Here is an 11,957-nt window from a genome sequence, read left to right on the forward strand (position 1 = left end):
CCTCATTTACGGCTAAAAAATAACATGTACTAGGCCACACTTGAGCATGCTGAAAGTAGTCGTTTTAAGCCGGCTGGTCAAGCGTTGTTGGAACATCACTATAATCCATTATCATAGGATTCTGGTATTGTCATTTTAGATGAGCAATGAAAGGAATCCATGTTGTGGTTGGTGCTAAACCATAAAACCAATATAAATGACATTGGCAATACCTAATGGGTATCAATTTCTTAAACTTCCAAAAGTAAGATAATAGGTATCTATGTGAAAAATATTACGTCACCTTATAAAACCTAAAATGATACACTATTCTGGACTCCCATATAAACTGGAGACATTGGCACAATAAAAAAAAAAAAAAAAACTATCCTGAGGATATGTACAAAAGAATATATTGGTGTATGACCAACAGCCGACAAACACGCTGAACATCTGTATGATGAGATAATGCGTGCAGTGCGCACGTGGCATCTCGCATCTCTATTCTTGATCAGATTGAAAACATCTATGTTCCAGGACCGTCAATAAATTGGTTCATCAGGAAAAAAAACAGAGAGGGGAGGTGCTATGTGCGCACTACACGTATCGTCTCATCAAACAGCTCATCAGCGGTGGTGCCTGGTGTGACTCCCCCACAGAAATGAAGGAGACAACCAACACCAGGCATGTACAAACTGTTGCCCACCATCTGATGCACAACGACAACTCCAAGCAGGACTGGTTAGCTTACCGCTATTCTGGCATGCTTGGCGTTTAACTTTCAAAAGAGCTGGATGGAGTCAGTTATGACATGGCAGTCCTACTGAAAGTATATGTCTTCAATAGTACAACACAACTGAACCCATTACTTTCGTGTACACTTTAGCTCAGCAAGATACAAACGTAAGTGTATGCAAAATTTAAAATGCAAATACAAACAAAAAAATACTTACGGCCTCAAGTCCATTACAGGTTTTAAAAACTTTAACTGTGCAGTGTATATGTAGGGCCGCTTCCTTGAAGTACCCTCTCCACTCCGGCCTTTACTTGAGACCTCACGCCGGAATTGGTCCCGGCAACTGGCCCACCGGGTTTTAGTTTGTTTGTGCACCAAATAAAAAATTATGGAAAAAAAAAAAAAATTTGTTTGAAAAAAAAAAGCAATAAAACATCAAAAATGGACAGATTAAACAGCACATGGTACACTCCAGCAGGTGTCTGGATACTAATGAAGAAGAACAAGATGGAGGAAACTAGTCGTGGAAGCCATTTGGACTAAAATACTTTACAATATGTGAAGGTGACAACTGTAAGATGCTCAATTACAAGGACATGTGTCAGGCCAAAAAAAAAAGAACAGACATGTGATTATACATGAGTACTGTATGCTGAAGCAAAGGGAGGGACAGCCATTTAAATATAGAAATGGTGTTGTATGGTATCTAATAGACGTCACTTTTACAAACCATGTACAGCCCTTTATGGTAAATGAAGCTGGACCAGATCTCTGGCCTCTCCTGTACCAGGGTGATCAGCTTCTCGACATTCCAGCGAGGCATGGTGCCAGGAAAAGAAATGTAATGGCTGCCTCACCACACAGAGAAGCTTCCAGGCACAGGTGGCTAGAAATTAGCATAACCTGTTACCTTAAACTTCCTGTACATATTTTTTTTAAAAATTTTATTGGCACAAGTTTTGCCACACAGATTGCCCGGCAAAATTAAGCGGACGTCAAACGGGTGTGCAACTGCCATTGGCTTGAATGGGGCCGCGAACCGTTAGCCGTGAAAAAAATAGGACAGGTTATATTTTTTCACGGCCATAAAACACGGGTCACGGGCGCGGGTGACAAAACGGTGCAGAAGCCGAGTTTTCAACGGACCCATTGAAAGTCAATGGGACCGCAGAAATCACGTCAAACGGAACAAGGGCCGCGGATGCACACAACGGTCGTGTGCATGAGGCCAAAGAGTGAGTATTTAAAGTGGAGGATTGGGCAGAAGAAGGAGTTTCCCGAGCAAGAGTAGGAGGGAGTGGTGAAAGAGGTTGGAGGATAGTAATGAGGAGGAGAGGGAGAAAAGTGGTGAGAAAATAGCTCGGGGGTTTGGGAAGTGGGATGGGGCGGTGTTGCACTTGCCACAAGACGCAGTCCACTTGTCTTCTGGCCTCAAACAGCTGGTTGGGCGTGAACTGTTCCATCACGGGGAGCAACGATAACAAATAGGCTGGTTTCACACGGGCGTTGTGGGAAAAGCTGCGGGTGCGTTGCGGGAACACACACGATTTTTCTGCGCGAGTGCAAAACATTGTAATGCGTTTTGCACTCGCATGAGAAAAATCGCGCATGTTTGGTACCCAAACCCGAACTTCTTCACAGAAGTTCGGGCTCGGGATCGGTCTTCTGTAGATTGTAATATTTTCCCTTGTAACATGGTTATAAAGGGAAAATAATAGCATTCTGAATACAGAATGCATAGTACAGGGAGTGCAGAATTATTAGGCAAGTTGTATTTTTGAGGATTAATTTTATTATTGAACAACAACCATGTTCTCAATGAACCCAAAAAACTCATTAATATCAAAGCTGAATATTTTTGGAAGTAGTTTTTAGTTTGTTTTTAGTTTTAGCTATTTTAGCGGGATATCTGTGTGTGCAGGTGACTATTACTGTGCATAATTATTAGGCACCTTAACAAAAAACAAATATATACCCATTTTAATTATTTATTTTTACCAGTGAAACCAAAATAACATCTCAACATTCACAAATATACATTTCTGACATTCAAAAACAAAAAAAAAACAAATCAGTGACCAATATAGCCACCTTTCTTTGCAATGACACTCAAAAGCCTGCCATCCATGGATTCTGTCAGTGTTTTGATCTGTTCACCATCAACATTGCGTGCAGCAGCAACCACAGCCTCCCAGACACTGTTCAGAGAGGTGTACTGTTTTCCCTCCTTGTAAATCTCACATTTGATGATGGACCACAGGTTCTCAATGGGGTTCAGATCAGGTGAACAAGGAGGCCATGTCATTAGATTTTCTTCTTTTATACCCTTTCTTGCCAGCCACGCTGTGGAGTACTTGGACGCGTGTGATGGAGCATTGTCCTGCATGAAAATCATGTTTTTCTTGAAGGATGCAGACTTCTTCCTGTACCACTGCTTGAAGAAGGTGTCTTCCAGAAACTGGCAGTAGGACTGGGAGTTGAGCTTGACTCCATCCTCAACCCGAAAAGGCCCCACAAGCTCATCTTTGATGATACCAGCCCAAACCAGTACTCCACCTCCACCTTGCTGGCGTCTGAGTCGGACTGGAGCTCTCTGCCCTTTACCAATCCAGCCACGGGCCCATCCATCTGGCCCATCAAGACTCGCTCTCATTTCATCAGTCCATAAAACCTTAGAAAAATCAGTCTTGAGATATTTCTTAGCCCAGTCTTGACGTTTCAGCTTGTGTGTCTTGTTCAGTGGTGGTCGTCTTTCAGCCTTTCTTACCTTGGCCATGTCTCTGAGTATTGCACACCTTGTGCTTTTGGGCACTCCAGTAATGTTGCAGCTCTGAAATATGGCCAAACTGGTGGCAAGTGGCATCTTGGCAGCTGCACGCTTGACTTTTCTCAGTTCATGGGCAGTTATTTTGCGCCTTGGTTTTTCCACACGCTTCTTGCGACCCTGTTGACTATTTTGAATGAAACGCTTGATTGTTCGATGATCACGCTTCAGAAGCTTTGCAATTTTAAGAGTGCTGCATCCCTCTGCAAGATATCTCACTATTTTTGACTTTTCTGAGCCTGTCAAGTCCTTCTTTTGACCCATTTTGCCAAAGGAAAGGAAGTTGCCTAATAATTATGCACACCTGATATAGGGTGTTGATGTCATTAGACCACACCCCTTCTCATTACAGAGATGCACATCACCTAATATGCTTAATTGGTAGTAGGCTTTCGAGCCTATACAGCTTGGAGTAAGACAACATGCATAAAGAGGATGATGTGGTCAAAATACTCATTTGCCTAATAATTCTGCACTCCCTGTAAAATAGCGCTGGAGGGGTTAAAAAAATAAAAACATTTTTTACTCACCTTAAGGCCCCATGCACACGGCCGTGTGCGGGCCGTGGAACCGCGGCCTGGATCCCTCCTGAGAGCAAGAGCGCACGGCGTCACTGGTTGCTATGACGCCGTGCGCTCCCTGCTGCCGCCGCAATACAGTAATGCACTGGTATGATCTATACCAGTGTATTACTGTACTGTGCCGGCAGCAGGGAGCGCACGGCGTCATAGCAACCAGTGACGCCGTGCGCTCCTGCTCTCAGGAGGGATCCAGGCCGCGGTTCCACGGCCCGCACACGGCCGTGTGCATGGGGCCTAAGGCCTCATGCACACGACAGTTTTTTTTCTCGGTCCGCAAAACGGGCCTCCGTTATTCCATGATCCGTGTCCGTTTTTTCTTCCGTTGTGCTTCCGTGTGTCTCCGTGTCCGTTTTTTTTGCGGACCGTCAAAAATCATGGTCTGGTGAAAAAAATTAATTTTTACTAACTCCACCCTAGAAACTGGTATAAATCAAGGGCACCTGAGTTTGGTTTTGTGGCCATTTTCTGTAGTCTTTCCAGAGTACAGAGGTTATTTTGGCTGCTTCTCTTTGCTGTATCACCATGTCGGATTCAGAGGAAGAGGTCGTGCTGCATTGGCTGGTTTCTCGGCGTTGGGGACAGCGCACTCCTTTGTTCGATGAAGAACCGCGTAGAAGGCGACGATTTTGGGTCCATCCGATTGTTTCACAACGTTACCGGAAAGGACACTTCCATACCCTCTACAAAGATCTGCGGCTGCATCCAGAGAAGTTCTTTTCCTTCTGTCGGATGTCAGTGGGTACCTTTGATCGGTTGCTGTCGTCTCTACGTACTGTCCTTACCTTTATGGACACCAATATGAGGCGCAGCATTACTCCTGAGGAAAGGCTCATCGTCACGTTGAGGTAAGCAGTATAGTACTTGTAAAGTTTCACCAGTAATGTGCCATGCTTGTGTCAGGAGGAACATGTGCAAGAAAATGGCTGCTGCTAGACATGTGCTACTGTTTGCTTAAAGTCTGCTTAATTTGTCTGTTTGATAAATTTAATTTGTGCTTTTAAATCCAGGTAATCCCTGTCATATGACATTCTAATTTGAATTTCTGTTTTCCCCTTTCTGCAAGTTTGCAACTTGTGTTCAGGTAACGTTTAAGAGACAATGCAATAATCCAATGCACTGGACAGTAGTTAGTGTATAAAGTTGAATTATTTCGTCAGTCAGCCAGGTTCCAGCAGGCAGTAACCTGCCTGTATGAGTGAATAACTCTCTTTTTGGTTTCAAACTGGCGAGTGCTGTGTATTATTATATTGGCTTGAAGAGTTGGTGCCCTCAGTCAGGAGCCCTTTCTGCATGCATCCCCCAGTTTGTCGCCTAGATACCGCGCAGGACGTTATTTTGTGTGAGTTTTGGTTTAATGAAACACCAGGGTTTTTCAGGTAGCATACTAAGGCTACTTTCACACTAGCGTTTCACGGATCCGCTTGAACGGCATTTCAAACGGATCCGTCAATAACGGAGCCAAACAGAAGCAATTCAGACGGATCCGTTTGTACGGATCCGTCTGTATTACGGATCCGTTTGTCACGTTGGTTTCCGTTTTGTCATCCGTTTAGCGGATCCGTTTTGAAAGGAAAAGCATCTCTAGGTTCCATCTTCATGTATTGAGATCTATAGGGTTGTAATGCTCCTATATTTCTCCATGGCTATCTTGTTGAAGTTCCAAAGCTGGTCCGACTTTGATAATGGACCACACCTTTCGGACTCTTGTACACGACTACATGCACTTATAAAGATGTATAGTGTTCGTTAGCGGGCCATATGTCCCTGATCGTCGTACAGGAGTATTACAGAGCATCATGATGCTGACCATGTTGTGCCGCAAACTGGGCTATTGTCCTGCACTCATATGATCTATTAGTGCAAGACTATATCCCCGCGGGCAGCTCAACTAGCACAGGATGATTGTACACTATGATGCTGTGTACTCTCGTGTGCACGATCAATGCCACTACGGGACATATGGCCTGCTCACGGACCGTATGTCTCTTGGGGCATACAGTCGTGTGCAAGAGGCCTTAAAGGGGTTTTCTCATCTCATACAATGGGGGCATACCACTTTAAGATATACCTACATTGTCTTATAGGTGCGGGTCCCACGGCTGGGACCCTCACATATATTGAGAACGAAGCCAAGAAAGTAGATGAGGTTGCACTGTGCTGCCGCCCTCCATTCAGTTCTATGGGAGAGGCGGGGATTAGCGCTTGGTGGTGGACATACCATGGGAAATGTGTCCTACAGCAACAGTGCTCCCCGCTCCGTTCTCGATATAGGTGCGGGTCCTACCAATGTTACCACACCTATCAGACAATGGGGGCATATTCAAGTGAAATCCCCCCATTGTCTATGTGAATACCCCTTTAAAAACTCTATGTCCCTTGCGTGTCCCTTGTGGTAATCACACTAGTTATTTTAGCGTCATCGGGAAATCATTAAACGTTAAAATCACAATTAATGAATTCCTGATGATGCTGACAGACCGTGACTCCCACAAGGGCTCATATGAAAGGGCACAAGATTGAACAATGAACAAGCATTTGCTTGTTCATGTTCCAATCATAGGTTCTACGATCAATAAAGAGCCAAAATTTAGCTCATTATTGATGGGCAGGTGTTAATGGATCTTACGACATTGGCACTAATGCTGTTTTGATATAAAAACTACCAAGGGTGTTGTAATAAACGCACAGTAGTGAGACTAGGGTAGTTTTTATTTCAACACAGCTAGAGTGCCAATGTTCCCTGTACAGGACAATAAAAAGACAGACACAGTGCAGTAAAGTATAATTTTTTTTTTTTTTTTTTATGTCAATCAATAAATAAATAAATAAACAAAATATAAACTTTTTTATTTTTTTCACAACTGTTCATAACTGGTAGGGGAGGTGGACTGTCGTGGACTTGCGCTGGGGCTGGCAATGGTAGCCCCCCTGTCCTGGCGAGCCACTGAGGATAAACTACGGGCCATAGGAAAGGATGCAGGGCGTAATTGAGGGGTGTGGAGAAAGGAAGGGTCTGAGGAGGAGGAGGGGACCCGAGCATGTGTAGAGGTGGAGGGAGTTTGAAAAGAAGTAGGAGGAAAAGGGGCAGGAGAAGAAAAAGAAGAAGAAGGAAACACATGCTCGGGGGGGTGGGAAGGGAAAGGTTGGCGGTACTGGCCACTGCTGTGGGATGGGGGGTAGGTGTGGGATGGGGGGTAGGTGTGGGATGGGGGGTAGGTGTGGGATGGGGGTGGGGGTGGGGGTTGGGGGCGGTGCATGATTTCCCATGACCCGTTCTCTACCATGATCTTAAACTGATGCAACTGCTCGGGCGTCATTGAGTCCATCAAACCGATCATGTTTAGCCCATAATGGTAGTTTGGGCTGCGTTGATGCGCCGACTCCGCCCCTTGCCAGCGGCGAATCAAGTCAGCACCAAACTCCATTTGATGTCGGGCAAAACCTTCTAGAGCGTCGGAAACGACCTCTACAAGGTTTGCATAATCGGCTCGACTTGGCCTACCAGATCTCTGCCCGCTCACCAGGGCTCTTAAATTTTGACGGAAACCTAAGAGCCTCTGTTGAGCGGAGGGACCCGGTAGGGGACCCGGATTATCCTGAGCCGATGCATCAGGGACAGGAGGGCTGGCGCTGGCGATCTGTTCCGGTTCCGCCTCAGGAGGTTGGTCAGGCTCCCGAGTGAGGCTGGCACTTCTGTAGGAAAAAAAAAAGGAAAGTTAGGAATTGTTCTTTAAATAATAAAACATCTATGTTCTATGCTATGTCTACCGTATAGCATAGGGGGCTGTCCAAAACAGGGGAGCCAAACGCTCCACTGTCTCAGACAGCCCCTTACACTCAGACGGAGAGAACAATTGTCCATCTGACTGTGGGGGGCTGTCCAAAACAGGGGAGCCAAACGCTACCCTGTCTCAGACAGCCCCTTACACTCAGACGGAGAGAACAGTGGTCCATCTGACTGTGGGGGGCTGTCTAAAACAGGGGAGCCAAACGCTACCCTGTCTCAGACAGCCCCTTACACTCAGACGGAGAGAACAGTTGTCCATCTGACTGTGGGGGGCTGTCTAAAACAGGGGAGCCAAACGCTACCCTGTCTCAGACAGCCCCTTACACTCAGACGGAGAGAACAGTTGTCCATCTGACTGTGGGGGGCTGTCTAAAACAGGGGAGCCAAACGCTACCCTGTCTCGGACAGCCCCTTTACAATTTATTTTTTAAACAGTTGTTATAAATATTTACCTTTTTGGTGCCATGGCCTTTCGTAGGAACCCCAGGGCCGCCGTATGGATGTATGTGGCCCCTGAGGTTCCTCCGGAGCCACTCGGGGCCTGACCCTCCTTGTTATAATCCCTCCTGAAGCGGTCCCGGATAGATCGCCAACGCGTTATAACCAGTTTGACTATGGAAAAAAACAATAAAAACTAAAATCAGCATGATGAAAGGAAAACAATAATATTTTAATTTATTAAAATGCATATTGTTTTACTTACCATATTTCTCCTGAGCCGCCGCATCTAGATCCCCCCAGGTCTCTAAAAGTTCTGCAGAGATGTCCCTCCAGAGCCGCTGGGTATGGCGATAATCGGCGTGGTGGCGGTCGGCGTGGTCCCATAACGCTGGACGCGCCTCCACCAGTCGGATGAGGAGCAGGTTATTGATGCTCGGAAACCCGAACTCCTCATCCTCCCTGGTGGAGCCTAGGGAACCCTGAAAAAAAAGGAAATACAAAATTTAATGTAAATCCTAATACAAAATGCTAAATAAACTACTAAATTCAATACTTACACGTCTACGACCGCCACGCTCATTCCCGCGGACTCTGGAGGCGACTGGGGGATCCTCGCTGGCGGCTCTAGGTGCAGATTGCTAATACAAATAAAAAAAATTTTAGAAGACCGTACTTAAACCAATTTTTAAGAAATCTATATATATATATATATACTTACTTCTTGACAGCCCCGGTCCGGGCTTGGTCCACCTCCCCTGGATGCTGGTGAGCTGGCCCCGGCAGCACCGCCCACTTCGGGAGAGCCCTCCTCTGAAGATGATGAAGAAATCTATAATAAGAGCACATACTGATTAATGCAACAAATCAAACAGTAAAAAGTCCAAGTGTTGATTTTATACTTACGGGCCACTGGATATGGCGGCGCCTTCTGGGTGGGTTACGCCAGTCGATTGATGATGTCTTCTTAGATGACATCTGTACGCAACAAAATACCAGACAAAATGCAGATACCGTTAAAGGAACTTGTAGAGCACTATTTCCTCATATATCAACATTTTTTTAGTTTTTTTTAATACTTACTTTTTAAAATATCGATATTGGCTTCCCCACCGCAGATCTCTTTTTTTCTTTTTTTGTACGACCCTAATAATAAAATAATTAAAAAAATTAATCCGACAGAAGCCATAATCCCCCCAAGTTACATAAACACCGCGAGAGACAGCAGCCCTGCATAGTGCCAGCAGCCCCCCACAATGACATCAGGCTCCCAGTTCCAAACAACTCTCCCACAGTGCCCAGAGCCCCCCTCCAATGCCAGCAGCCCCCACCCACAGTTCCAGCCACAAACACCCCCGCACTGCCAGAAGCACCGCACAGTTCCAGCCACAAAAAACCCTGCAGTTCCATCCAGAAGCACCGCACAGTTCCAGCCACAAACACCCCCGCAGTGCCAGCAAACCGCACAGTTCCAGCCACAAACACACCCGCAGTGCCAGCAAACCGCACAGTTCCAGCCACAAACACCCCCGCAGTGCCAGCAGCAAAGTTCTAGCCACAAACACCCCCGCAGTGCCAGCAGCAAAGTTCTAGCCACAAACACCCCCGCAGTGCCAGCAAACCGCACAGTTCCAGCCACAAACACCCCCGCAGTGCCAGCAAACCGCACTGTTCCAGCCACAAACACCCCCGCAGTGCCAGCAGCAACCACAGTTCCAGCCACACGCGCCCTCCCCCCCGGTGCCAGAAGCCCCCCCATAAAGGCAGCCCACACCACCAGTGCCAGCGGCTCCCATTGTTCCAGACACACACACCCCTTCCCAAGTGCCAGCAGCCCCCCCACCCTAGAAATAGAGAGAGAGATAGATAGATAGATGGATAGATAGTAAAAAAAGAGAGATAGACAAACAGACAAAACTTCATACACTTACCAGTCTCAGCAAGTCGGTTCTCCAAAATGGCCGACGATGAGGGGAGGGACAGATGAGGGGGAGGGACAGGAAGTTACTGGGCATGCGCAGAAACATGAACGGTTTCGAACGGATCCGTGTCAAAGCGGAGCCATGACAGACGGATCCGTCCCCATTGACTTGCATTGTAAGTCAGGACGGATCCGTACGCCTCCGCACGGCCAGGCGGACACCAAAACGCTGCAAGCTGCGTTCGGGTGTCCGCCTGCTGAGCGGAACGGAGGCCAAACGCTGCCAGACTGATGCATTCTGAGCGGATCCGCATCCATTCAGAATGCATTGGGGCCGTATGGATCCGTTCGTGGCCGCTTGGAAGAGCCTTCAAACGGATCCTTCAAGCGGACAACCGAACGCTAGTGTGAAAGTACCCTAATTGTGCACAATGTTCACATACTTCAGAAGTGGCTGTAAAATTTCATCATTTCCAAGGCTCGAAACACAGTTGTGCACTTGTGTTAATACTGGCCTCACCCCAATAGCTGTTAGTGTTTTGCTCTTAGCCCTTTTTTGGGGGTTTTTAGGGGTTTGGCTTATTCAACATAGGCCATTAGGTAGTGTGTTGGAGCCGTTTACTTAACACTGTGATCCCCAAATTTAACCCACAACTTACCCCATATTCGAGATTCCGATTTCCTTTTGCTTCCATTATTCAACCTAACTATAATAGACTGTCTACATTCAGTGCTGTATGTCCCGTTCTTAGTGTGGCCTCTGCTGATGAATGGTATTAAAATTCTAAGTTATTTTATTGGAATTTCCCTTTGAGATTTTTGACGGAGCGTGGGGCCACAGACAGGCCCTAGAGTGCTGCCTCTGCCATCCGTGCCATAGGTTTGACACCATTGACCTTTTAAAAAAAAAAAAAATTTGGTCTAAAACATTAAACGGGATTCCTGCATCTGCTGTGCACTTTGTTTTTGTGTCGATTTTTTTACTTTTTTTTCCATTTGCCAACAGATTCCTTGCTACTGGTAACTCATTTGCATCCCTGCATTTTGAGTTTCTACTCGGAACCTCGACGATTTCTCGGATAGTCCGTCACACTTGTCAAGTCATCTGGCTGCAACTCCGAGAGACGGTGATGCCGCAGCCCAAGGCGGACGATTGGTTTCGGATTGCTGAGGGCTTCCAAATTTCTGCACAGTTTCCAAACTTCATCGGGGCAATGGATGGCAAGCACATCCGTGTGAAAAAGCCGCCTCACTCAGGGTCCTTATTCTTCAATTATAAACAGTTTTTTTTCGGTAGTACTGATGGCTGTTGCTGACAGTAACTACCGGTTTATAATGGTTGATATTGGGGCCTATGGAAGCACTGCTGATGCTCGCATCTTTAGTGCTTCTAGAATGGGGGAGCGGCTTTGTGCCAACCAGCTTGCCCTGCCCGAATCTGCTGGTCCGCCGGCTCTATTTGTCATCGTGGAGGATGAAGGGTTTGCATTAACTCCCCATGTTATGTGGCCCTTTCCAAAGCGTGGTTTGGATGTCAGGAGGCGTATTTTCAACTACCGGTTGACTCGTGCCCGTCGGTATGTTGAGTGCGCTTTCGGGATACTCTCCAGCAAGTGGAGGGTGTTTTTGTCATCCATACAGATGAATCCGGATAATGCTACCCTGGTGATTCAAGCTTGTGTTGTTCTACA

Source organism: Bufo gargarizans, chromosome 2, assembly GCF_014858855.1.
Source record: "Bufo gargarizans isolate SCDJY-AF-19 chromosome 2, ASM1485885v1, whole genome shotgun sequence".
In the NCBI taxonomy this organism is placed as follows: domain Eukaryota; kingdom Metazoa; phylum Chordata; class Amphibia; order Anura; family Bufonidae; genus Bufo; species Bufo gargarizans.